Genomic DNA, 27,291 nt, shown 5'->3' on the forward strand with positions numbered 1-27,291 from the left:
TTATTCTACAATGTAGAAAATAGTAAAAATAAAGAAAAACCCTTGAAATGAGTAGGTGTGTCCAACATTTTGACTGGTACTATATATATATGGCCAAACGTATGTGGACACCTGCTCATCAAACATCTCATTTCAAAATTATAGGCCCTAATATGGAGTTGGTCCCCCCTTGCTACGGGGAATTTCTTCCATTTAGCCACTAGAGCATTAATGAGGTCGGGCACTGATGTTGGGCGATTAGGCCTGGCTCGCAGTTGGCGTTCCAATTCATCCCAGAGGTGTTCAATGGGGTTGAGGTCAAGGCTTTGTGCAGGTCAGTCAAGTTCTTCCACACTGATCTCGACCAACCAGTTCTGTATGGACCTCGCTTTGTGCACGGGGGCATTCTCATGCTGAAACAGGAAAGGGCCTTCCCCAAACTGTTGCCACAAAGTTGGGAGCACAGGATTGTCTAGATTCTAAAATGTCATTGTATACTGTAGCGTTAAGATTTCCCTTCGCTGGAACTCTGAATCCATCTCACTCTCCACTGAATACAGGCAGTTGACGTCAACCCCTCAGTGAATATTCAAAAAAGTATTAAAATAACGAGATGTATCCACCAATCCAAAGAAAGGAATAGGCGGGAGACTGACAGCCCGCTGTTCCACACTGTGGACAACAATAAGCTTTTCGTCATTATATCCAATCTCTGACCCTAGTTTGTTTCAGGTGGCAGCATCATATTAGTGGAAGCCTAGATTATTCTCAGTGCAGGCCTGGCTGTGGCTAGATATGTTGCATCTGGGACAATTTTAGCTAACACAAAACTAATTTTCCTAACCTGCCACATTAATTATTCTAACCTGCCACGCTAATTCTCCTAAGCTGCTACAAAAAGTCACTTCTTCTGCTAGTCAAAACCAGCAGACCTGCACTGAGAGCAGTGTGCGTATACACTAATGCGATATAGCTTTCATGTGAGAGCTTTCACGTGGTCCTTTGTTTAAAGGCTGTGTGCGGTGTTGGTGTTTTGCTAGTCATTTCTGTGAGAGCAACCATTTTGTGACCATGACATTTTAAAGTATATATTGAAAAAAAAGTGTTTATTTATTTGTATCAAAGTTTAATTAAATGATAAAGGTTATTTACTAGTATTTGACCAATTTCCCAAAACTGTGACCAAAAAACTATTGCAAGCAAAACTACTGCATTATATACCGAATAAACATTTTGAAGCGGGTGGCGCTGAGGAGTATTTCTCTGTAATAAAGCCCTTTTGTGGTTGGCTGGGCCTGGCTCCCAAGTGTGTGGGCTTGACTCCCAAGTGGATGGTCCTATGCCTTCCCAGGCCCACCCATGTGAAATCCATAGATTAAGGTCTACGGTCTAAATGAATTTAAGATCTAAATGAATTTATTTCAATTTAATGATTTCCTTATATGAACTGTAACTCAGTAAATCCTTTGAAATTGTTGCATGTTGCATTTATATATATTTTTCAGTTTAGAAAGAGCTGGTACTAACCTCATGAAGGTACTAACCTCAGGAAGCATTTTCAAGTTATATTCTTCAAGAATCAATAGGTATATCAATTAAAAACCAACAGTTTAATATCTAAACATTTCCAAACTCTTTTCACATGAAGTTAAATGGACAAGGAGTACCAATTATGTTTGATGTGCCTAGTACAAGTGCATTCAAAATGTAGAATTTTCATGCACCCTCTTCACTTAAATGTCTTCCTATGCCTTAGGCCAGCCAGATCTTCAGATATTTTGTGTACGCCTCTCCTGTTTGTGTGACCTTCTGTTGTGGCTCACACCGCAAGACATGCACAAGTGCATGCAGAGATGTCATGATTCTTGACTGCCCCCCCACACACACACACACACACACACACACACACACACACACACACACACACACACACACACACACACACACACACACACACACACACACACACACACACACACACACAAACTTGATATCACAAGATAAACAAGACTCAACCTCAATGGTTTCACTGAGGGACATTCCCAGGTATTGTGCAAGGCCATTGTGCTCCATATGTTGTTGTTTTCCTGTAGAGCTGGAACAAACTGTTCATAAAGATGGATGTCCAGCTACATTTTCTCTATCATTTTGGAGGCCAGAGGTTGCTCTCTCCCCCTCCCTCCCTCCCCCCTCTCTCTCTCTCACACACACCCACACATAGGAAAGCAATAATTATTGTTGTCGTGCTAAATGTATTTATTTTGTTTATTTTGTTGATCAAGTATAACCTTGATCACAACTGATAAAAACAAAAGAAAGACAGCATAGTTGCATAGTCATCAGTGAAGATTAGATCGAAATAGATGTCTTATGGTGGTTGGTACCAGGTCACAGGATTTCCCCGTCGCAACCCACGGAGTTTACAGAGCGGAAACGCTGTATCGAATACTTAACCACATTTCCTCCTGTTCCGGCTTCTGGCGTTTTCTCAACAGACATTGGTTGAAACCCACCATCCTAAATGTTTACATTAACATGAAAATGGAAAAAACTAAATTGTTATTTGTCCGATGTTGCAATTTATTGAGAATGATTGAAAATGATGTCTGTTTGGATATGCGCATGTACGCGTCATGAGCATTGTCATATAGTTGTGCAATCTCTCTATGTGCAGTGGGATAATAAAAGGGACTTTCCGTGACTATATTGGAATATACGCCTATGCAAATGAGCAGTCGTCGCTTCCCTTATATACCAACTACTACGTGAGGCCCATCATGAACGCTGTGAGTTTGGAGAAGGCGGCTAATGATCTCCCAGTGCGCCTCTTTACCCAGACAGCACGGCAGGATGATTCAGCAGTGGCACGGCCGTGATGCTGACAGCACTGTTGCCAAAATGACTCATCCTGATGATGAAGCCAAAGAAAGAAAAAGGAGAGAAAACCTCATGGTAAGTACAAAAAGAAAGTGACTAACTACCTCATGAAAGAACCCTAGGCTATAGGGGTAAATGAGAATGGTCTAAGCTGTCTAATTTGTATTCAAATTCATGGTTATTTTATTAAGAGAACTAGGCCTGTACTGTCTATGGGCCTCTATTTAAATAAAAGGATTCATTCGTGCAGAATGCATTCAGAGGTGAGGTTACAGCATTTAAGGGTTTAGACTATTCTAACATTAGCCTAACCATCTCCCTACAATGTTAAAGTGCAATACTTTATAGTACTCTATAATATGCATAGGTTACAATAATGTAATTACAGGATAATCACATATATAGCGTCATTAATCCACCTGAAATAGACCCATGTCTGATAATGTTGTTGAATCATCAAAAAGTATTGCTAAAATGGAGACTATAGCCTAATTAAAATAAAATAAAACGCATGGAAAGAGATTGTTAAACATTTTTTAGTCGATACACAATTATAACCCTAGTAATTGTAACTTATTGAAACATTTTCTAAATATGTTGGCAACTAGTACAATTTTCCTAAGGCAATTTAATAATTTAGCGACTACAAATAACTTCTGATTAAATTGTTCAATTACTAACATATCAACCAACAAACTGCTATTACAGTTTATGCCACAACTAAGGTATCATTTTTTATTTAAAACAGTTTATGAGAATTCATGTGCTACATGATGGAATACCACAACACTGTGTTGTTAGATAGTAATTGTAAAGTCATTTGCTTTGAAGAAAGAGAGGTCTACTTCAGCTCTAAATAATGTTGCAACAATAATAATAACAATAATAACAGAAACAAAAGTAATATTCAGATAAATGCACCAATTCTTGTTATTTTATTAGCCTAGTATTTTTTGTATATATATTTTTTTATTGCATATTAATTAATTATTTTAATTTATGGGCAAATATCTGCTTTGAAAATAGTCAAATTAAAGAGCAATGTCCAGATTTTAATTTCATTGTTCAAATCGTTGAACAGGCCTTTCATTTAATATTTTCTTAGTGAGTTCCTGTTTTTATGCTGGATGTTTGGCAAATGGCACTATTGTGTTTCAGTCACGTGCCCTGCGTTGAAGAATAGAAACCTACAAATATAAAGTTCTTTAAAAGTTAACATTTTACACTGGAAAACCTGCATCTGTCATCGGCCTACATTAAATAGGGACATGACAGTGTTTAACTTCGGTACAGCATCATGGGAATGTAATGCACCAATGCTGCAAATATACAAGTGATCCTTGGAGGTAGCCTACAATAAAAATAAAATCAAGTCTGACATATTTCTTTTTCAAGGGATAGTCTGTTTACTCAGTCACGGTATCATGTCCTTTGTACATAAAGGTATTACAATGAGACAGAATCAATCACCGAATACTTTTCAAATTTGGGAATAGTCTACATATTTTAGATGTCATTTTTCATACTGATGTAACTTTTTAAAGTGAGCTATCTTTTAATTGAACTCATGTAGTAAATAAACGGTATGGCTGTTTTTTTTTGTTTATTTGATTGCATCACTTTACAGGAAGGATGAGCTGTTCATTCATCTGTAAAGGAATGTACTGAACACACCCTGAGTTCTTAGCTTTGAGAACTGAATTCCAAGGGTTGTATTTCTGAAGTCAGCCCATGGAGCTCAGTTCTTAAGCCTGGACGCTCCCTAATCTTGCACAGACAGATATGTGACCAGAGCAACCTAAAACGGCAAGAAATAACCCAAAGTAAATACCTCCATTGCATAGTATTATTACTCAAACATCAATCTTGTAAAAAAATGTATTTCAATCAAACCCTGGATTTGATTATTATGCTGTACACATTTGTCTTTAACCCCTAACATTTGTGATATTTTCTTGATTTTAAAGTGTACTTATCTTGCAGATATCACCTGCCTGTTCTTATGCTGTGATAGTCTCTAACTAATGGCTATCTGTCAGTTTGAATGACTATTCTCTAAATGGGCTCTATGGCTCCTTCTTGTCAGTAGGCCTTATAGAAGATATTGTAGATTAAACATAAATAGACCAGGCTGTAATTATAGCCCAAAATATTGTATCTTTGGTTTACTCAGAGCTCAAGACGGTTGCTGCTGATTCTGCTCAGTGTCAGCCTTTTTCCATGGTGAGCTAATTTTGAGAATATACAAATTAACAATGAAAATGTCGTAATATTATTATTATTAAATATTTTGTTTATGTTCCACAGCTGAAGAGGACATGGATCAAAGCAAGATCAACTCACTGTGGAACTTTCTCACCATCCTTTATAAAACAAGTCAAAGTATCCATTCATTAATCACTACCCACCCAGCACAAATAAACAGCTTGCACCAAGTATCGACTATATGCATTGTAAAGCGGAGCATGGTCCATATGGGCAGCCACAATGTGTCTCCCCTCTTTTCTCTAGTTTGGCCTCAAAACTGACAGTTGGTAGATTAGTTAACCAAAAAATGCAAGTAATTCATCATGGAGACGGGGGTTTAATGTAAACAGTATGTTGCCCCTAGAGGTTGTTTCCATGATGATGAAGGGAGGAGATGAGCCAGATGGATCTCTGCATACAATTTATGACGCCAATAAATCAGTATAAATGCATATGGTTCCACGACTGACACACACACACACACACACACACACACACACACACACACACACACACACACACACACACACACACACACACACACACACACACACACACACACACACACACACACACACACACACACACACGTCTTTTAAGAGGTTCCCAAAAAGAACAATGTGTCCAGTTCATTATGTTATGTTATTGACAGCGGCAGGGAGAGTGACTGGAGAGTATGAAGTTAAAACTTCTTCGGGATCGGTGTCCCTTCCACGGGACGGTTGAGCTAACGTAGGCTAATGCGATTAGCATGAGGTTGTAAGTTACAAGAAATTTCCCCAGGAGATAGTCATATCTGATATTGGCAGAAAGCTTAAATTCTTGTTAATCTAACTGCACTGTCCAAATTACATTAGCTATTACAGTGAAAGAATAGCATGCTATTGATTGAGGAGAGTGCACAATTTTGAACATGAAAAGATTTTAATAAACACATTAGGCACATTTGGGCAGTCTTGATACAACATTTTGAACAGAAATGCAATGGTTCATTAGATCAGTCTAAAACTTTGCACATACACTGCTGCTATGTAGTGGCCGAAATCTAATTTGCACCTGGGCTGGAATAATACATTATGGCCTTTCCCTTGAATTTCAAAGATGATGGCACATCATATTATCTTTTACCAGATCTATTCTGTTATATTCTCCTACATTCCTTTCACATTTCCACAAACTTCAAAGTGTTTCCTTTCAAATGGTACCAAGAAAATGCATATCCTTGCTTCAGGGCCTTTGCTACAGGCAGTTAGATTTGGGAATGTCATTTTAGATGAAAATTTAAGAAAAGGGGTGGATCCTTCATTTGAAAAACATTACAGAATTCACAATACACTAAGTGTGCGCCTTCAGGCCCATATTTCACTTCCACATATCTACAACACAAAATCCATGTGTACATGTGTGTGTATATGTCCCCAGCTAGCCATGTTTCTGTGAAACGGAGTATGTTACAATCCCGGATATCTCTTTGGAAAGCAACTCTTGCCCTGATTTTGTCAACTTTGTTAACTAGGGACTGGACATTAGTGAGTAATATACTCGGGAAGCGGTGGGTGGTGTGTGCGCATCCGAAGCCTCACTAGAAGACTGTTCCGGGCACTCTGTCCTCCGGCGGCGTTGTTTTGGGTCGGCCTCTGAAGTCAGTTCAAATGCCCTGGGAGGTGCAGACAAAGGATCCGCTTTGGGAAAGTCGTATTCCTGGTCGTAGTGCTGGTTGTGCTGGTAAGTTGACGTCTCTCTGATATCCAATAGTTCTTCCCGGTTGTATGTAATAACACTTAAGGTTTTCTGGGCTAACAATGTAAGAAATAATACATAAACAAATACTGCACAGTTTCCTAAGGACTAGAAGCGAAGCTGCCATCTCTATTGGCGCCATCTTGCTAAGCATATTGTCCATGTGTCACGTCCTGACCCTAGTAAGATGTCATTTTCTATAGTAGAGTAGGGCAGGGTGTGACGGGGTGTTTTGGGTTCTATGTTTTCTATTTCTATGTTTTAGTTCTAGTTTTTCTATTTCTATGTTAGGATTGTTTGGGGTTGATCTCTAATTGGAGGCAGCTGATCCTCATTGCCTCTGATTAGAGATCATATTTAAGTAGGGGTTTTTCTCATTGTTGTTTGTGGGTTATTCTTTTTTGAGTAGTGTGTTTTCCTCTGCGTCACGGTTTGTTGTTTTTGTGTTTTCAAGTTCTTTATGTATGGCATTCAGTTTCAAGTCTAATAAATATGTGGAACTACGAACACGCTGCATTTTGGTCCAATCCTTCGAACAGCCGTGACAGAATAACCCACCATAAAAGGACCAAGCGGCGTGAGGAGAAGTACTTGGAGTCGTGGACTTGGGAGGAAATATTAGACGGTAAAGGACCCTGGAGCCAGGCTGGGGAGTATCGTCGCCCGAAGGAGGAACTAGAGGAAGCCAAGAGGGAGCGACGTTACTACGAAGCGCTATATCCACCTATAATCAAGGTGGAGAGGCAGACCCATACATTTTTTTTGGGGGGGGGGGGGGCATAAGGGCAGTTTGTCAACATCAGGGGGAGCCCTGATCGAACTTCCCGTGCCTATCGGAGAGAGCCGTGGAGCAGACAGAAGTCAGTACAGGAGTCAAGCACGGAGCTCGACGCGAGATTCCGAAGGGAAGTACTGGCAGAAAGAGCACGGCGGAGCGGGCGTGTGGAGGAGCGAGCGATGAGTTACGGTGTGGTGCGCACTATATCGCCCATACGCACTCACAGCCCGGTGCGGTCGGTGCAAGCTCCTCGCCGGTGTAGGGCGAAGATGGTCATTGAACCCGGAAGGAGTAGGCCTGCTCAGCATGCCAGGTCCCCAGTTCGCCTACATAGCCCGGTACGTCCTGTTCCTGCTCCCTGCACTCGTCTTGAGGTGCGTGTTACCAGTCTGGCGCCACCTAAGCCAGTTCCACGCATCAGACCTCCAGTGCGCATACCCAGTCTGGAGTGTCCTGTTCCTGCTCCCTGCACAAGTCCTGAGGTGCGTGTTACCAGTCTGGAGCCACCCAAGCCAGTACCACGCACCAAGTCTCCAGTACGTATCCATAACCCGGTACAGCCAGTGCCTGCCTTGAGCACTCGGCCCTTAGTGCGTCTCCCCAGTCCAGTGAGACCGATTCCTGCTCCTCGCAGTATTCCTCCAGTGCGCAGCCATAACCAGGTACAGCCAGTGCCTGCTGTGAGCACTCGGCCCTTAGCGCGTCTCCCTAGTCCGGTGAGACCGATTCCTGCTCCTCGCACTCTCCCTCCAGTGCGCCTCCATAGCCCAGTACGTCCTGTGCCTGCTCCCCGCACTCGCCCTGAGGTGCGTGTTACTAGTCTGACGCCTCCTAAGCCAGCTCCACGCATCAGGCCTCCAGTGCGCCTGCCCAGTCCGGGGTGTCCTGTTCCTGCTCCCCGCACTCGACCTGAGGTGCGTGTTACCAGTCTGGCGCCACCTATGCCAGTCCCACGCATCGGACCTCCAGTGCGCATCCCTAGTCCGGAGCCTCCAGCGACGCTCCTCAGCCCTGAGCCTCCAGCGACGCGGCGGTCTGCAGCCCAGTGTCTTCAGCGGCGGTCTGCAGTCCAGTGTCTTCAGTGGCGGCCTTTAGCCCAGAGTCTTCAGTGGCGGTTGGCGGTCCGAAGCCTCCGGCGATGATCCATGGTCTGGTTCCTCCAGACATACAGAAGCGGGGGGATCAGCGGGCGGTGGGGGTACTACGCCCGGAACCAGAGCCGCCGCCATAGACATTAGTCACCCACCCTACCCTCCCTTTGTGTTTTGTGTTATTTTTATTTTTTTTGCATTCGGAGTCTGCACCTTTGGGGGGGGGGGGGGTACTGTCACGTCCTGACCCTAGTAAGATGTCATTTTCTATAGTAGACATGAGTTAAGTAAACTGAAGGACTGTAATATGGTCTTGATGCCTTGTGACACTAGTCATTAGGCTACGGCACACTGGAGATTTCACAAGAGTTATCCAGGGATTACCAAGAGCACAGACCCAGGCACTCCATGACTTTCACATGGACAATATGCTTACGTTGATAGCTGCTACCTAATAAGTGAAAGCACCATAGGCTAATTATTATATAAACCCTTCATCATCATCATCATTAAATGACGTCATGCCTGAATAAGGAATGATAACAGATCTGGTTCAGATAAATAAGCCATATTCTCTCTCCAAAAAGGGGCTTTGGAGACCAAAAGAGACCAATAGAGACCCTCAGGCACAGTAGACAATTCTCAAGCGACCAACAGACGCAGCATGCTGCCATTGACAGACAGAGCAGTGCTCCCATAGAGATAGATAGAGGACTCTAGAGCCCAAAAGCCCATTTTAGCATGAGCAGCACAATTAAATGTTTTAGTCAACTGGGTGGGACTTCCTGTGGGTTAAAGAAGGATCAAATGAGTTAATCCAGGACATCAGGAGGGATCAGCCAATGAATTAAACTCGTCACCAAACATTCCATAACTGCAGGTAGCAGTAAATCGCAAACTTTGGCTTTACGCCTGTTCAAACAACACACTCTAGGTGGCAGTATGCACACTTTCAGTAACTCATAGAAGTAGTAGAAGAATAAAATGTACTACTTTAAAATGGAGATGGCCTCATTGGCGCTGCCCATGCTCTCACAGATGCCATAATGAGACACATACAATGGCGTAATGTTTAACATGCTGACCAGACCGCTCGCACGCACGTGTGTACCATCGTGCACATGTTGATTTTGTTCACCTACACCAGACGCGATCAGGACACGCAGGTTTAAATATCAAAACAAACTCTGAACCAACTATATTCATTTGGGGACAGGTCGAAAAGCATTAAACATTTATGTCAATTTAACTAGCTAGCTTGCTGTTGCTAGCTAATTTGTCCTGGGATTTCAACATTGGGTTGTTATTTTACCTGAAATGCACAAGGTCCTCTACTCCGACAATTAATCCACAGATAAAATGGTAAACCGAGTTTGTTTCTAGTAATCTCTCCTCCTTCAGGCTTTTTCTTCTTCTTTGGACTTTATACGGCAGTTGGAAACCAACTTTAACATGCATTACCACTACCAACTGGATTGGAGTGTGGACCTCAGTTCATCTTTCAATCACCCACGGGGATATATTCTCCTAAAAACCAATAAGGAGATGGGAGAGGCGGGACCTGCAGTGTGGCAAGCGTCATAAATAGAACCAAGTTCTATTTTAGCGCCTGGCTACGCAGACACTCATTGACACGCGCGAGCAGTGTGGCCAACATGTAAATCTATGGGTGCTCCCCAGCCTCGCCTAAAATAATAACACCGATGCTTCTGTCCTCCTCCCTCCATCAACCCCCTCCCTCCAGGGGTGGATTGGCCACCTGGAAATTCTGGCATATGCCAGATAGTCTGGACAATTTTTTGTTGTTGTTTGGGCTGGTTGAAATTGACACCCCCCAAAATATTTAGTTTTATATATACTGCTCAAAATAATAAAGGGAACACTTAAACAACACATCCTAGATCTGAATGAAAGAAATAATCTTATTAAATACTTTTTTCTTTACATAGTTGAATGTGCTGACAACAAAATCACACAAAAATAATCAATGGAAATCCAATTTATCAACCCATGGAGGTCTGGATTTGGAGTCACACTGAAAATTAAAGTGGAAAACCACACTACAGGCTGATCCAACTTTGATGTAATGTCCTTAAAACAAGTCAAAATGAGGCTCAGTAGTGTGTGTGGCCTCCACGTGCCTGTATGACCTCCCTACAATGCCTGGGCATGCTCCTGATGAGGTGGCGGATGGTCTCCTGAGGGATCTCCTCCCAGACCTGGACTAAAGCATCCACCAACTCCTGGACAGTCTGTGGTGCAACGTGGCGTTGGTGGATGGAGCGAGACATGATGTCCCAGATGTGCTCAATTGGATTCAGGTCTGGGGAACAGGCGGGCCAGTCCATAGCATCAATGCCTTCCTCTTGCAAGAACTGCTGACACACTCCAGCCACATGAGGTCTAGCATTGTCTTGCATTAGGAGGAACCCAGGGCCAACCGCACTAGCATATGGTCTCACAAGGGGTCTGAGGATCTCATCTCGGTACCTAATGGCAGTCAGGCTATCTCTGGCGAGCACATGGAGGGCTGTGCGGCCCCCCAAAGAAATGCCACCCCACACCATGACTGACCCACCGCCAAACCGGTCATGCTGGAGGATGTTGCAGGCAGCAGAACGTTCTCCACGGCGTCTCCAGACTCTGTCACGTCTGTCACGTGCTCAGTGTGAACCTGCTTTCATCTGTGAAGAGCACAGGGCGCCAGTGGCGAATTTGCCAATCTTGGTGTTCTCTGGCAAATGCCAAACGTCCTGCACGGTGTTGGGCTGTAAGCCAACCCCCACCTGTGGACGTCGGGCCCTCATACCACCCTCATGGAGTCTGTTTCTGACCGTTTGAGCAGACACATGAACATTTGTGGCCTGCTGGAGGTCATTTTGCAGGGCTCTGGCAGTGCTTCTCCTGCTCCTCCTTGCACAAAGGCGGAGGTAGCGGTCCTGCTGCTGGGTTGTTGACCTCCTAAGGCCTCCTCCATGTCTCCTGATGTACTGGCCTGTCTCCTGGTAGCACCTCCATGCTCTGGACACTACGCTGACAGACACAGCAAACCTTCTTGCCACAGCTCGCATTGATGTGCCATCCTGGATGAGCTACACTACCTGAGCCACTTGTGTGGGTTGTAGACTCTGTCTCATGCTACCACTAGAGTGAAAGCACCGCCAGCATTCAAAAGTGACCAAAACATCAGCCAGGAAGCATAGGAACTGAGAAGTGGTCTTTGGTCCCCACCTGCAGAACCAGTCCTTTATTGGGGGTGTCTTGCTAATTGCCTATAATTTCCACCTGTTGTCTATTCCATTTGCACAACAGCATGTGAAATGTATTGTCAATCAGTGTTACTTCCTAAGTGGACAGTTTGATTTCACAGAAGTGTGATTGACTTGGAGTTACATTGTGTTGTTTAAGTGTTCCCTTTATTTTTTTGAGCAGTGTATAAGGGCCTGTTAAGTTTTACATTTTATTATAATTTTTGCGCAACTTCTCTGTTGTACTAATCTATAATTTGCCTTTGGCTGGTCAGTGGGCAATGGTCGGCCCCCCTACCAAGATGGGACGGCCCTGTTTTCTGTTGGGCTGAGTTGAGGTCATGCAAACTCACATTCAAAGTCCAATGCGGCATCAACAAAGAGACCTGTTCCCACTCTGTCTTCAGTTAGATCGCCAAGATCATGGATCGTAAAAGAGCACATTCTACACACACTCAAAATGTCCTATTTTTTGTCCGGCTAAAACCATGATTTGATCAAACAGTAAAGTGCATTATCCTTATGATTCCTGTAAGGAAAGTGTCTGCCCCTGCCCCTGTTTCGCTGGGGCTTGCTGCTATGATGAGCAAGCCACTCCCCCATGAAAAATTTGTTCTGATCATATAACATTTCAAAATGCAATTGCGGGAAAAACACCACTTTGGAAGCTTCGTCAAGCTTGTCCCTGTCGAAGAAAAGAGGGTTTCAGCTTTCTGTAGGTATAATCTTTATTTCTCAACTATCAATATTCAGCTCAATAGCAACTATTTTACAACCAAGATATTTGATACGGCTTGGAGATACAGAGCAGCGCAGACACGAAATGCGCACTAGCTATTGCGAGGACATAGGCCTATTTAGGTATTTAGAGTTAGCAATCTAGTTCATGTGTTTTGAGTTTCCACTTTCTCAGGTGTTGAACCCCAAATTAATTAGCCCATGACATTAGTGCACAAAAATATGCAATTTCATACCCAAGTGTACAAGTTAGTGGCACCAAGGGAAAATATTAGTCTGCAACCCTGTAATAGTAATGAACACTTCGAATAGGTGATGATTCAGGGGAACATGTTAGTCTGGAGCCCTGTAATAGTAATTTAGAATTTTGGTATTTTATTAGGATCCCCATTAGCTGTTGCAAAAGCAGCAGCTACTCTTCCTGGGGTCCACACAAAACATGAAACATAATACAGAATGACATAATACAGAACATCAATAGACAAGAACAGCTCAAAGACAGAACTACATACATTTTTTAAAAAGGCACACGTAGCCTACATATCAATGCATACACACAAACTATCTAGGTCAAATAGGGGAGAGGCATTGTGCCGCGAGGTGTTGCTTTATCTGTTTTTTTAAACCAGATTTGCTGTTTATTTGAGCAATATGAGATGGAAGGAAGTTCCATGCAATAATGTCTCTATATAATACTGTACGCTTTCTTGAATTTGTTCAACTCTTAGCCAAGAGTGACTGGCATGCATAGTATTTATATCAGCCTTCTGATTACAATTAAGAGCAAAACGTGCCACTCTGTTCTGGGCCAGCTGCAGCTTAACTAGGTCTTTCCTTGCAGCACTGGACCACACGAGTGGACAATAATCACGATTAGACAAAACTAGAGCCTGCAGAACTTGCTTTTTGGAGTGTGGTGTCAAAAAAGCAGAGCATCTCTTTATTACGGCTAGACCTCTCCCCATCTTTACAACCATTGAATCTATATGTTTTGACCATGACACTTTACAATCTAAGGTAATGCCAAGTAATTTAGTCTCCTCAACTTGTTCAACAGCCACACCATTCATTACCAGATTCAGCTGAGGTCTAGCACTTAAGGAATGATTTGTACCAAATACAATGCTCTTAGTTTTAGAGATGTTCAGGACCAGTTTATTACTGGCCACCCATTCCAAAACAGACTGCAACTCTTTGTTAACCTGTTGGGGCTAGGGGGCAGTATTTGCACGGCCAGATAAAAAACATACCCGATTTAAACTGGTTCCTACTCTTGCCCAGAAACGAGAATATGCATATAATTAGTAGATTTGGATAGAAAACACTCTAAAATTTCTAAAACTGTTTGAATGGTGTCTGTGAGTATAACAGAACTCATATGGCAGGCCAAAACCTGAGAAGATTCCATACAGGAAGTGCCCTGTCTGACAATTTGTTCTCCTTCTAGGGCATCTCTATAAAAAATACAGCATCTCTGCTGTAATGTGACATTTTCTAAGGCTTCCATTGGCTCTCAGAAGGCGCCAGAAAGTGGAATGACGTCTCTGCACTCTCTGGGCGAAGAACAGCAGGAGTTTTTGTGAGTGGTCAGGCAGGGAACAATGACACTGGAGTGCGCGTCCACGAGAGGACTCCATGTTTTTCTTTCAGTCTATGAATGAATATAACGTTGCCCGGTTGGAATATTATCGCTATTTTACGAGACAAATAGCATAAAAATTGATTTTAAACAGCGTTTGACATGCTTCGAAGTACGGTAATGGAATATTTTTAAATGTTTTGTCACGAAATGCGCCCGCGCGTCACCCTTCAGATAGGGACCTCAACACACGAACAAAACGGAGCTATTTCAATATAACTAGGGATTATTTCGAACCAAAACAACATTTGTTGTTGAAGTAGAAGTCCTGGGGGTGCATTCTGACGAAGAACAGCAAAGGTAATCCAATTTTTCTTATAGTAAATCTGAGTTTGGTGAGGGCCAAACTTGGTGGGTGTCAAATTAGCTAGCCGTGATGGCCGGGCTATCTACTCAGAATATTGCAAAATGTGCTTTCGCCGAAAAGCTATTATAAAATCTGACACCGCGATTTTATAAAGGAGTTCTGTATCTATAATTCTTAAAATAATTGTTATGTATTTTGTGAACGTTTATCGTGAGTAATTAAGTAGATTCACCGGAAGTTTGCGGTGGGTATGCTAGTTCTGAACATCACATGCTAATGTAAAAAGCTGGTTTTTGATATAAATATGAACTTGATTGAACAAAACATGCATGTATAACATAATGTCCTAGGAGTGTCATCTGATGAAGATCATCAAAGGTTAGTGCTGCATTTAGCTGTGGTTTTGGTTTTTGTGACAAATATGCATGCTTTGAAAATGGCTGTGTGATTATTTTTGGCAGGGTACTCTCCTGACATAATCTAATGTTTTGCTTTCGCTGTAAAGCCTTTTTGAAATCGGACAGTGTGGTTAGATTAAAAAAATAGTGTAAAATAGTCATATGTTTGAGAAATTGAAGTTATAGCATTTATGAGGTATTTGTATTTCGCGCCATGCGATTCCACTGGCTGTTGACTAGGTGGGACGCTTGCCCAGGGAGGTTAAGGGTTTCAGTGACTTCCTTAGCTGTGGTTGCTGAAGGTGTATATGGTTGAATCATCAACATACATGGACACACATGCTTTGTTTAACCTCTTTTAATGCCAGTGGCAGGTCATTGGTAAAAATAGAAAAGAGTAGAGGGCCTAGACAGCTGCCCTGCGGTACACCACACTTTACATGTTTAACATTAGAGACGCTTCCATTAAATAAAACCCTTTGAGTTCTATTAGATAGATAGCTCTGAATCCACGATATGGCAGAGGTTGAAAAGCCATAGCACATACATTTTTTCAACAACAGGTTATGGTAAATAATATCAAAGGCTGCACTGAAATCGAACAGTACAGCTCCCACAATCTTCTTATTATCAATTTCTTTCAACCAAACATCAGCCATTTGTGTCAGTGCAGTACATGTTGAGTGCCCTTCTCTATAAGCATGCTGAAAGTCTGTTGTTAATTTGTTTACAGAGAAATAGCATTGTATTTGGTCAAACACTATTTTTTCCAACAGTTTGCTAATAGCTGGCAGCAAGCTTATAAACTCAGCAAAAAAAGAAATGTCCTCTCACTGTCAACTGTGTTTATTTTCAGCAAACTTAACATGTGCAAATATTTCTATGAACATAACAAGATTCAACAACTGAGACAAACTGAACAAGTTCCACAGACATGTGACTAACAGAAATGTAATGATGTGTCCCATAACAAAGGGTGGGGGGCAAAATCAAAAGTAACAGTCAGTATCTGGTGTAGCCACCAGCTGCATTAAGTACTGCAGTGCATCTCCTCCTCATAGACTGCACCAGATTTGCCAGTTCTTGCTGTGAGATGTTACCCCACTCTTCCACCAAGGCACCTGCAAGTTCCCGGACATTTCTGGGGGGAATGGCCCTAGCCCTCACCCTCCGATCCAACAGGTCCCAGACGTGCTCAATGGGATTGAGATCCGGGCTCTCCGCTGGACATGGCAGAACACTGACATTCCTGTCTTGCAGGAAATCACGCACAGAACGAGCAGTATGGCTGGTGGCATTGTCATGCAGGAGGGTCATGTCAGGATGAGCCTGCAGGAAGGGTACCACATGAGGGAGGAGGATGTCTTCCTTGTAATGCACAGCGTTGAGATTGCCTCCAATGACAACAAGCTCAGTCCGATGATGCTGTGACACACCACCCAAGACCATTACGGACCATCCACCTCCAAATCGGTCCCGCTCCAGAGTACAGGCCTCGGTGTAACGCTCATTCCTTCGACGATAAACGCAAATCCGACCATCACCCCTGGTGAAACAAAACCGCGACTCATCAGTGAAGAGCACTTTTTGCCAGTCCTGTCTGGTCCAGCAACGGTGGGATTGTGCCCATGGGTTACGTTGTTGCCGGTAATGTCTGGTGAGAACCTGCCTTACAACAGGCCTACAAGCCCTCAGTCCAGCCTCTCTCAGCCTATTGCGGACAGTCTGAGCACTGATGGAGGGATTGTGCATTCCTGGTGTAACTTGGGCAGTTGTTGTTGCCATCGTGTACCTGTCCCGCAGGTGTGATGTTCGGATGTACCGATCCTGTGCAGGTGTTGTTACACGTGGTCTGCCACTGCTTGGACGATCAGCTGTCCGTCCTGTCTCCCTGTAGCTCTGTCTTAGGCGTGAGACGCCTCTTTATTTTGATGTTTTTCAGAGTCAGTAGAAAGGCCTCTTAGTGTCCTAAGTTTTCATAACTGTGACCTTAATTGCCTACCGTCTGTAAGCTGTTAGTGTCTTAACGACCGTTCCACAGGTGCATGTTCATTAATTGTTTATGGTTCATTGAACAAACATGAAAAACAGTGTTTAAACCCGTTACAATGAAGATCTGTGAAGTTATTTGGATTTCTACTAATTATCTTTGAAAGACAGGGTCCTAAAAAAGGGATGTTTCTTTTTTTGCTGAGTTTAGGTCTGCTGTTAGAACCAGTAAAGGTCGCTTTACCACTCTTGGGTAGTGGAATTACTTTGGCTTCCCTCCAGGCCTGAGAACAAAGACTTTCCTCTAGGCTCAGATTAAAAATATGACAGATAGGAGTGGCTATAGAGTCAGCTACCATCCTCAGTAGCTTTCCATCTAAGTTGTCAATGCCAGGAGGTTTGTCATTATTGATCGATATCAATTTTTCCACCTCTCCTACACTAACTTAACAAAATTCCAACTTGCACTGCTTTCCTTTCATTATTTGTTTTTTATGCATGAATACAATTGATTATAATTTCTCACTTTTCATTGTTGGCATTTCCTGCCTAAGTCTGCACACTTTGCCAATGAAATAATCATTAACATAATTGGCAACATCAAATGGTTTTGTGATGAATAAGCCACCTGATTCGATGAAAGATGGAGTTGAATTAGTCTTTCTGCCCATAATTTCATTTAAAGTACTCCAAAGTTTCATCATTCTTTATATCATTGATCTTGGCTTCATATTAAAGTTTGTTCTTCTTTTTGTTGAGGTTAATTACAGAATTTCTCAATTTGCAGTAAGTAAGCCAGTCAGATGTGCAGCCAGACTTATTAGCCACTCCTTTTGCCCCATCTCTTTCAACCATACAGTTTTTCAATTCCTCATCAATCCATGAAGCCTTAACAGTTCTTAACAGGTGCATGTTTATCAATAATTGGATGAAGCAATTTCCTAAATTAATCAAGTGCAGCATCTGGGTGCTCCTCATTAATCACATCAGACCAACAAATATTTTTTACATCATCCACCTAAGAGTGTAATAAATACTCAGGGAGAAAAAGGTGTAGATTCACTCCAGAGCGCGGCAGGTGTTTATTTTGCCTTCACAGAAGTCAAGAATCGTGGTCACAGGCAGGCAAACAGGCAAGGGAATCAAAACTAGGACTGAAGACTATAACTGGTTCTCACAAACGAGCTAGGAAAAGGCTTAGTAGAGTCAAAACGAACAATACCTTACAAAGGCACATACAGAATGAACTGAACTAAATAAGGAGCTGATGAGACCAGGTGAGTAACTAACACAGGGGAAATTAATGAACAAAAATGAAAGACAGGGCTACATTCAAGAACACAACGAAACAGAACACAAGGTGACTAAGAAAATAAATACACAGCAAAATATTTTGTATGATCTGTCATGACATTACCCTGTTGGTAAGGTTTATGACCCCCATAAATAGCTTTCCCCATTGTTCTCTCTCTACTCTACAGAATGGACTCTTGGAAAGCCCTTTGTTAACATAGAGAGAGTATGGTAACATCAAAAGGTTGGGAACGGAACAATATTTCGGAAATCCAACCAGTTGAAAGTATCTGTTGGTACTTAAAGAATATGATGTCTGATCAGTTGTCGTCTGAGACATTAATACTGATGATAAGATGACAAATTGTATCTTGGAAAATCTACACATTCTAGTTATCAGATTCTCATGGAATTGTTGTGCAATTTAAATGTTTAAATATGAAACTATTTGTGAAAAGATGAAATGTAATTTTAGTTTTTAAAATGAGAGAATTGTTTTCATAAGTAAAATATGCTCACTCAGTGGCCACGCCCACGTGAATAGGCATTGGTTGGAAATGATGAACCAACCCCTTTTCTACATTTCTATAAGAGCCCCCGTGACCCAATTCACGGCGGACTAAGCCAACCTCCGCGTGAGCTCTGGTTGCAAATGGTTGAACGACTACAACCTAACGATATTAATATTGTGTTCCCAATGACGTGAGGACTGATGTCCATACGTTTAAAAGGGCGAATTTCAAAGTGGAGGTGACGATCCCCACGCTGGATGAATTTCGACTATACCAGCCAGAATATAGAATGAGCTTATAGTACGGCAACTTGGAATGAACTTTGAACTCTTATTCACTAAAGAAGTGATAACTCGACGTCTACGATGTATCAGCAGCAGCTGTAAACGTGAGTGGCCTAGGAAAGGATGGACAATCTCTTCAGAACGACAGGGTACCGTTCTACCACACGACGACAGACTACAACGTATCCGCCCAGAAATATTATTCAAAGGACAAAGGAGATCTCTGCTGGGCAACCCAGCCTTCCATCTTCAACCAATCTCTCGAAGCGCAGCTCAGAGTAAATATATTTCTTGCATTTTCCTTTTCCAAATGGGCAGTTATTTAGAATGCATAAGATTATGTATTTACGATAGCATAGCTTCATAAGGTCTGATAGAGACCCAAACCTTTTGTCCTCAGTCTTCCCGCACTTTCATTCAAACCCAACCCCTTTTCTTTGTGTAACCAGCCGTCATATCGGTTTTGTCCGCTAGGGACGTTTTCTTTTGTGACAGAATTAGTAATCAATGTATGATCCATCCTGTGTATATGTAATTCTCTGTGACTATTTAGGTATTTAATAAATAAATAATTAAACCAAATTTTGTATTGCTGATTCAACTTGTTAGCCAGGGTTCGTGAAGATAACCAAGAATTTTACGACGTTCAGATGAGGCTAAATAAGGTGACGATTAATAATTGACTGCTATTGATATAAAAGATGACCAAGTCTTTAAGAGTTTATTCGGAAGACAACAGCTCAATAAACATTCTTCCGTGGTGCCCCGACTTCCTAGTTAATTACATTTACATGATTAGTTTAATCAGGTAATATTAATTATAGAGAATTGATTTGATAAAATAGCATGTAATATATAATTTAATCCATAGTAAAGACATGACAGATCTCTTATACACTATTTTAGGCCCAGCTGTTGGAACTTTGGCTTTCCTGGATATAGCCACAATATTGTGACCACTGCATCCAATGAGTATGGATACAACTTTAGAACAACGTTCTACAGCATTAGTAAAAATGTAATCAATACATGTGGATGATCTTGTTCCTGTAGTGTTTTTAAACACCTTGGTAGGTTGATTAATAACCTGAACCAGATTACAGGCACTGGTTACAGTAAGAAGCTTCTTCTTGAGCGGACAGCTGGATGAAAACCAGTAAATAGTCAGGTCCCCAAGAAAGTAGACCTGTGTTTACATCACATACACTATCAAGCATTTCACACATATTATTTAGATACTGGACTGTTAGAACTTGGTAGCCTAGAGCAACACCCAAAAAGAAAAGGCTTTAGATGTGCCAAGTGAACCTGCAACCACAACACTTCAAAAACACTTGACATAAGATCTTCTCTAAACACTACAGGCTCTGAATATATACAGCAACACCTCCCCATAAGCATTTCTGTCTCTTCTATAGATGTTATATCCTTGTATTGCTACTGATGTATCATCAGATGAATTATCTAAGCGAGTCTCAGAAATGGCTAATATATGAATGTTATCTGATGTTAGCAAGTTATTGAGTCAAGGGGTAATCCATGGATCCGGCAGACATGCTGCACCATGAGCTGGGCCGACTCCTTGGCCGAGGGTAGTTTGGGGAGAGGAATGAAGTGGTCGGCCTTGGAAAACCAGTCGATCACAGATCGACTGGTGTTGCCCTCAGACGGGGGAAACCCGTGACGAAATCCAGGGATATGTGGGACCAGGGACGGTGAGGGAAAGGCAGAGGTTGCAGAAAGCCAGCCGGAGCTTGCCAAGGAGTCTTGTTCAGAGCACACACTGTGCAAGTGGCGACAAATGTGGAGACGTTAGGGACCATGGTGGGCCACCAAAAGCATCGTCGCACAAATGCCATGGACCGGCAGGTACCGGGTGGCAGGACTGTCTGGAGGAGTGGGCCAGAACATCCGGGTATCGGGACCCCCCCCCCCCCCAGTGTTCAGCCTCCCGGACCTGTTTCCCTATACCCCAGCTGAGTGCTGTTGCCTGGCATGAGGTGGGAAGGATGGTCTCGGGCTCCGGGGTAATAGCAGTGGGGCTATAACGGCAAGACAGTGCATCCAGATTGACATTCTTGGATCCTGGCTGATATGAGAGGGAGAAGTTGAACCGTGTGAACAGCAGGGCCCATCTAGCTTGCCTGGAGTTGAGGCGTTTGGTGGTGCGGAGATACTTCATATTTTTGTGGTCGGTCCATACGATGAACAGATGTTCCGTCCCTTCCAGCCAGTGCCTTCATTCCTCCAACGCCATCTTCACTGCGAGAAGCTCACAATTTCCCACATCGTAGTTTTTCTCTGTAGCGTTGAGGTGATGGGAGAAGAAGGCGCAGGGATGTAGCTTCAGGTCCAGGGCAGAACGCCGGGACAGGACCGCCCCCACTCCTACATCCAACGCATCGGCCTCCACCACGAACTGACGGGAAGGGTCAGGATGAACCAGGATGGGAGCAGTGGTGAAGCGGTGTTTGAGGTTCTGGAACGCCCAGTCAGCAGCAGGGGACAATGTGGACGGAACCTTGGGAGAAGTGAGTGCTAATAGGGGAAGCCATGGTGCTGTAACCCCAGATGAAGCGGTGATAGAAGTTGGCGAACCCCAGGAAACGTTGCAGCTGCACCCTGGTCGAAGGCTGGGGCCAATCCACCACGGCTCTCACCTTCCCGGGATCCAACTGGACACTCCCAGTGGAGATGATGTACCTCAGATAGGGGATGGTAGAGCGATGGAACTCGCACTTCTCTGCCTTGACAAACAGCTGGTTCTCCAGGAAGCGTTGAAGAACCTGTCGGATGTGGAGCACATGTACTTGTGGGGTGCGGGAGAAGACAAGGATGTCATCAATGTAGATGAAGATGAACCAGTTCAACATGTCGCAGAGAACATCATTTGCCAGAGCCTGGAACACAGCAGGGACGTTGGTAAAGCCAAATGATATGACCAATACTCGTAGTGGCCGCGTTGAAGGTGGTCTTCCACTCGTCCCCCTCTCGTATCCGCACCAGGTGGTAGGCCTTCCGTAGATCCAGCTTGGAAAATACGGCGGGTCCCTGGAGCGGCTCGTAGGCCGAGGAGATGAGTGGTAGTGGGTAGCGGTTCTTCACCATTATGTCATTGAGTCCCGGGTAATCGATGCACGGGCGCAGGGTCTTGTCCTTCTTCTCCACAAAGAAAAACCCTGCACTGGTGGGAGAGGACGAAGGATGTATAAATCCTGCAGCTAGGGAGTCCCCAATGTAGATGTCCATAGCCTTGGTCTCCAGTCCTGACAGCGAGTACTGTCGTCCCCAGGGCGGAGTGGTGCTAGGGAGAAGGTCAATCCCGCAGTCATATGGTCAGTGCATAGGAAGCAAAGTGGCCCGGGCCTTGTTGAACACCTCCCGAAGGTCCTGGTACTCCGCGGGAATGGCGGAGAGGTCTGGGGCACCCTCCAAGCCCCCAGGAAGATGTCCCGGGGCAGGTTGCGCTGATTTCAGACACTGGGTGTGGCAGAACGGTCTCCAGCCCATGATGGCACCAGTAGACCAGTTGATGAGGGGATTGTGTTGCTGGAGCCAGGATAATCCAAATACCACAGGAGTCTGAGGAGACTTGATGAGCAGTCTCGCTGTGATTCCCTGACACCCGTAGGTTGATGGGTGTGGTAATATGAATGACCCAGCCTATAGAGTGCCCGTCCAGCACTCTAACATCAATGGGAGTGGAGAGGGGCTGAGTGGGGATGTTCAGCTCGGAAGCCAGGGTAGCGTCCAAAAAAACTCATCGGCCCCAGAGTCAATGAGGACCCGGATAGATTTAGACTGGCTTCCCCACAGCAGAATGGCATGAACAGGTGTGCGAGCAAGGGAAGCAGGAAAGCTCTCCATATGTCCCACCACAGTACTCACTCCTACCAGTGAGCCTGATCTCTTTAAAGGACAAGAGGACACAAAATGACCAAGAGTCCCGCAATACAGACAACTCTTCGTGTTGATCCTGTATTGCTGTTCCGCTGGCGATAGCCCAGCTCGACCTAGTTGCATAGGCTTGCGAACCGGTGACTCAGCCGTCTCCGGCGACTCTCGGGGAAGGTCGGGAGGCCTCGGGTTCTCTACGTAACGGGATCGTCGGGGATTTCCGGGATGACTCGGAGGCAAGGTGGAATCCCTGGACGTCGAATTTCCTCTCCCTCCGTCATTCCCGTAGTCGCCCATCGATTCGGATGGTCAAAGCGATGAGGGAATCGAGATCCGTAGGTAACTCCTGAGCAGCAAGCTCGTCCTTGACCTCCTCCGAGACGCCGTGCAGGAACATATCAAACAGTGTTTCCTGGTTCCAAGCACTCTCCGCTGCCAACGTGCGGAAATCCACCGCATAGTCTGCCAAACTAACGCATATGGCCGGCTGCTGTTCCCATACAGCAGTAGCCCAGGTGAGAGTCCTCCCGGACATCAGTGTGATGAGATAGGCTATCTTGGAGCGATCCGAGGGGAAGGAGAAGTGCTGAAGTTCGACAATGAGGAAACACTGAGCTAGAAACACCCGACAGGTGCTCGACTCTCCATTGAAGCGTTACAGGGCTCCCGAGAAGGTGGAGTGGTCGATGAGACGGCGCTGTTAGCAGCTGGGTTACTGAGGGGCTCTGGTGTTACCACTCTGGTAGGCTACCTCCCAGACAACCCGCGGAATTGCTCCAGCAAACTGTTCAATACCCAATCATGGCGTTCAGCCAACGTTTGGACCCCCTCCATAAGGCCACCAAGCAGTTCCTCGTGCCTCCCGATGGTGGCTCCTTGGGAGGAAATGGCGTCACGCAGCTGGCCCAGGGCTGCTGGGTCAATCATGGCCAGTTCGTACTATCAGGATAAAGGTAAGACCCAGATGCAGATGTGTCGAAGTAACAATGTTTATTACAGCAACAGGGGCAAAGGTACAGGATGGCAGGCAGGGGCAGGGGCAGGCAGAGTGGTCAGGCAGACGGGCTCAGGGTCAGGACAGGCAAGGGTCAAAACCAGGAGGATGTGAAAAGAGAGACTGGCGAAAAGCAGGAGCTGATACAAAAAGCGCTGGTTGACTTGGGAAACAAGACGAACTGGCAACAGACAAACAGAGAACACCGGTATAAATACACAGGGAATAATGGGGAAGATGAGTGACACTTGGAGGGGGGTGGAGACAATCACAAGGGCAGGTGAAACAGATCAGTGTGTGACACTTTCCTCTTCTGGCACACAGCTTCAGGATAGTCCTCGTTGAGGAAGATATACGTTCCTCTCAAGTTCTTGGCTCTTTCCAGAACAGCTATCTTGTACTTGAACCTCAGGAACTTGACCACTATTGGCCTGGGCCTATCACCTGGGCTGGTGGTGGGTTTTCCAGTCCTGTGGGCGCGCTCCACCTCAATCTTCCTGTGGTCCATCTTCAATTTCTCAGAGATCATTTCCCTCACTTTGTCCTCAGACTCCGTCCAGGTCTCATGTGGAGATTCTGCAATTCCGTCCACAACCATGTTGTTCCGCCTTGATTGTCCCTCATTGTTATCATGGATTCACACACAGAACTGATGTCCTCCCTCAATGACTTACAGATTGCTGTCATCTTGCCGTTCTCCTGTTTCAACTCATCGAGCTGACCCTGGGAGAACTACAAACTGTTCTTCAGGTCCTGGACCTCTCTGGTCAGGTCGTCCATTCTTTTATTAGTAGAATCCACAAGTATTTGGACAAAACACTTGAAGCTATTTTCTTGTTATAACAACCGCTTGGAGGTCTCTTTTTGTTCATTCAAAACCTGTTAGGGACAGACGTTCCGCTAGCGGAACGCCTCACTAATATCCAATGGTAGAACGTGGCGCGAAATACAAGTACCTCAAAAATGCTGTAACTTCAATTTCTCAAACATATGACTATTTTACACCATTTTAAAGACAAGACTCTCGTTAATCTAACCACATTGTCCGATTTCAAAAAGGCTTTACAGTGAAAGCAAAACATTAGATTATGTCAGGAGAGTACCCTGCAAAAAATAAATCACACAGCCATTTTCAAAGCAAGCATATAAGTCACAAAAACCAAAACCACAGCTAAATGCAGCACTAACCTTTGATGATCTTCATCAGATGACACTCCTAGGACATTATGTTATACAATACATGCATGTTTTGTTCAATCAAGTTCATATATCAAAAAACAGCTTTTTACATTAGCATGTGATGTTCAGAACTAGCATACCCGCCGCAAACTTCCGGTGAATTTATGTTAGTCTGTTAGTCATGTTAGTCTGGAGCCCTGTAATAGTAATGAACACTTAGGGTAGGTGTTGATTTAGGGGAACACACGACAGGTACTAATTTGCAACATATATCCGAAGTCGTTAGCTTGCCGTTTATAATGTATAAGAATTAAGCAGACAGACAGAGAACAAGAAGTAACAGCAGAGAAGATGCTGAGACAGACAGACAGCGCCACAGGGAGGCAAACCAAATGGCTAGAGCAGAGAAACGGTTATAGAGGAATTTCCATTTTAGTCATTTAACAGATTAGGTTTGAGTGCCTTGCTCAAGGGCACACCGGCAGATGTTTCACTTAGTCAGCTTGGGGATACAAACCAGAAAACTTTTGGTTACTGGCCCAACACTTTTAACCACTAGGCTACCTGTTGCCCTAAACAGTTGTGTTTTTGTGTTTTTACATATAGCATTTGTTTTAAACATGAGCTGGTTAAAAAAGAGGATGAGTACCATGTCTTGCCTGTCACTGGTACGGTGAAGTGGGCTGGTGTGGATAAAATGCCAGGGCTGAATTCTTGTCCCAGTCTGCCCCTACCTCCATAGCAGCCGACTCCAGCAAAAATAACATTATCGTGTCCTGCTGGCGACTAGGGGGAAGAAGCATGGTTTATGAGAGTAGCACAGCGCGCGGAGACCTCTCCTCTCTTCCTGCTAGGTTAGCGCTGAAGGAAGGATTCCCGTTTATATAAGGCGATAAAAAGTCATGCCGGAGACCAAGACCATGACCTCTCTCCAGCGCTTAGTTTCTTTCCGCTTTGTCAATGCAGTCGGTGTAGAGTAGCCTACGATCTGGACTTGATAGTGATGCGCAGCCAACAACAACCAAAAAGATGAAATGCTTCTCCCGGTACCTACCTTACCTCTTCAGACCCTCGAGCACCATCCTCTCCTCCAGCTGTCACACCGAAGGTAGGCTACGGACCTATCATGTTATTGCATGTGTGTGTGCGCGCGCGCTTTTCTGTGGGTACTGGGCAACCAGCAGGAGGTTAGGTCAGTTCGGGAGCAATCGTACATGTATGTATAGAGAAGAACAGTGCATTACACCCTGCTCTTTGTCGTTGCTTTTTCTAGGCGAAACAGCCATAGTCAGATTGAAATTTCAAACCATGTGAAGTCGGGAGATACCGCTGTGGAATTGGCTGGGTTTCATTTGTAGGCCTATATTTGCGTAATTAATGTACTGCAAGCTTGTGTAAGGTGTACGAACTTTCAAGACAGGACATAGAACCTTTCTCCCTCAGCCAAAGCTGAACAGAGTAGCAACTCTACTATGGTGGCAATAAACTGCCTGTAACACTGGATGCTGTTAAAAAATAGGAGAGACAAGCATGTGCCATTTCCTCAGTCCAACATGGTGGTCAAGGACAGGTCATCTGACCATGACAACCAAAACAACGTTAATAAGTAAGGCTTCATAAGAGCCAATTCATAAGGCAACAATACACTGAGTATACCAAACGTAAGGAACATCTTCCTAATATTGAGTTGAACAGCCTCAGTTCATCAGGGCATGGACTCTACAATGTGTCAAAAGCATTCCACAGGTATGCTGGCCCATGTTGACTCCAATACTTCCCACAGTGTGTCAAGTTGTCTGGATTTCCTTTGGGTGGTGGTGGACCAGGGGCTCCCGAGTGGCACAGCGGTCTAAGACATTGCAACTCAGTGCTAGAGGCGTCACTACCGACCCTGGTTCGGTTCCAGGCTGTATCACAATCGTTCCGTGATTTGGAGTCCCATAGGGTGGCGCAAAATTGGCCCAGTGTTGTCCGGGTTTGGCCGGGGTAGGCCGTCATTGTAAATAAGAATTTGTTCATAATTAACTGACTTGCCTAGTTAAATAAAGGTTAAATAATAAAAATACACACAGGAAACGTTTGAGAGGGTGAAAAACCCAGC

At 44.2% G+C, this 27,291-nt stretch overlaps 1 long non-coding RNA gene across 1 annotated transcript; it reads left to right on the plus strand.

Annotated features, from left to right (window-relative positions):
- The first annotated feature begins 2,631 nt into the window (after window positions 1–2,631).
- Window positions 2,632–5,292, plus strand: LOC106603882 (uncharacterized). The gene is made up of 3 exons (XR_001328525.3): window positions 2,632–2,931; window positions 5,030–5,079; window positions 5,164–5,292. It is a non-coding gene; the product is annotated as an uncharacterized LOC106603882 (long non-coding RNA).
- The last annotated feature ends 21,999 nt before the right edge of the window (window positions 5,293–27,291 follow it).

This window comes from Salmo salar, chromosome 04 (assembly GCF_965601325.2).
Source record: "Salmo salar chromosome 04, fSalSal1, whole genome shotgun sequence".
Lineage (NCBI taxonomy): Eukaryota > Metazoa > Chordata > Actinopteri > Salmoniformes > Salmonidae > Salmo > Salmo salar.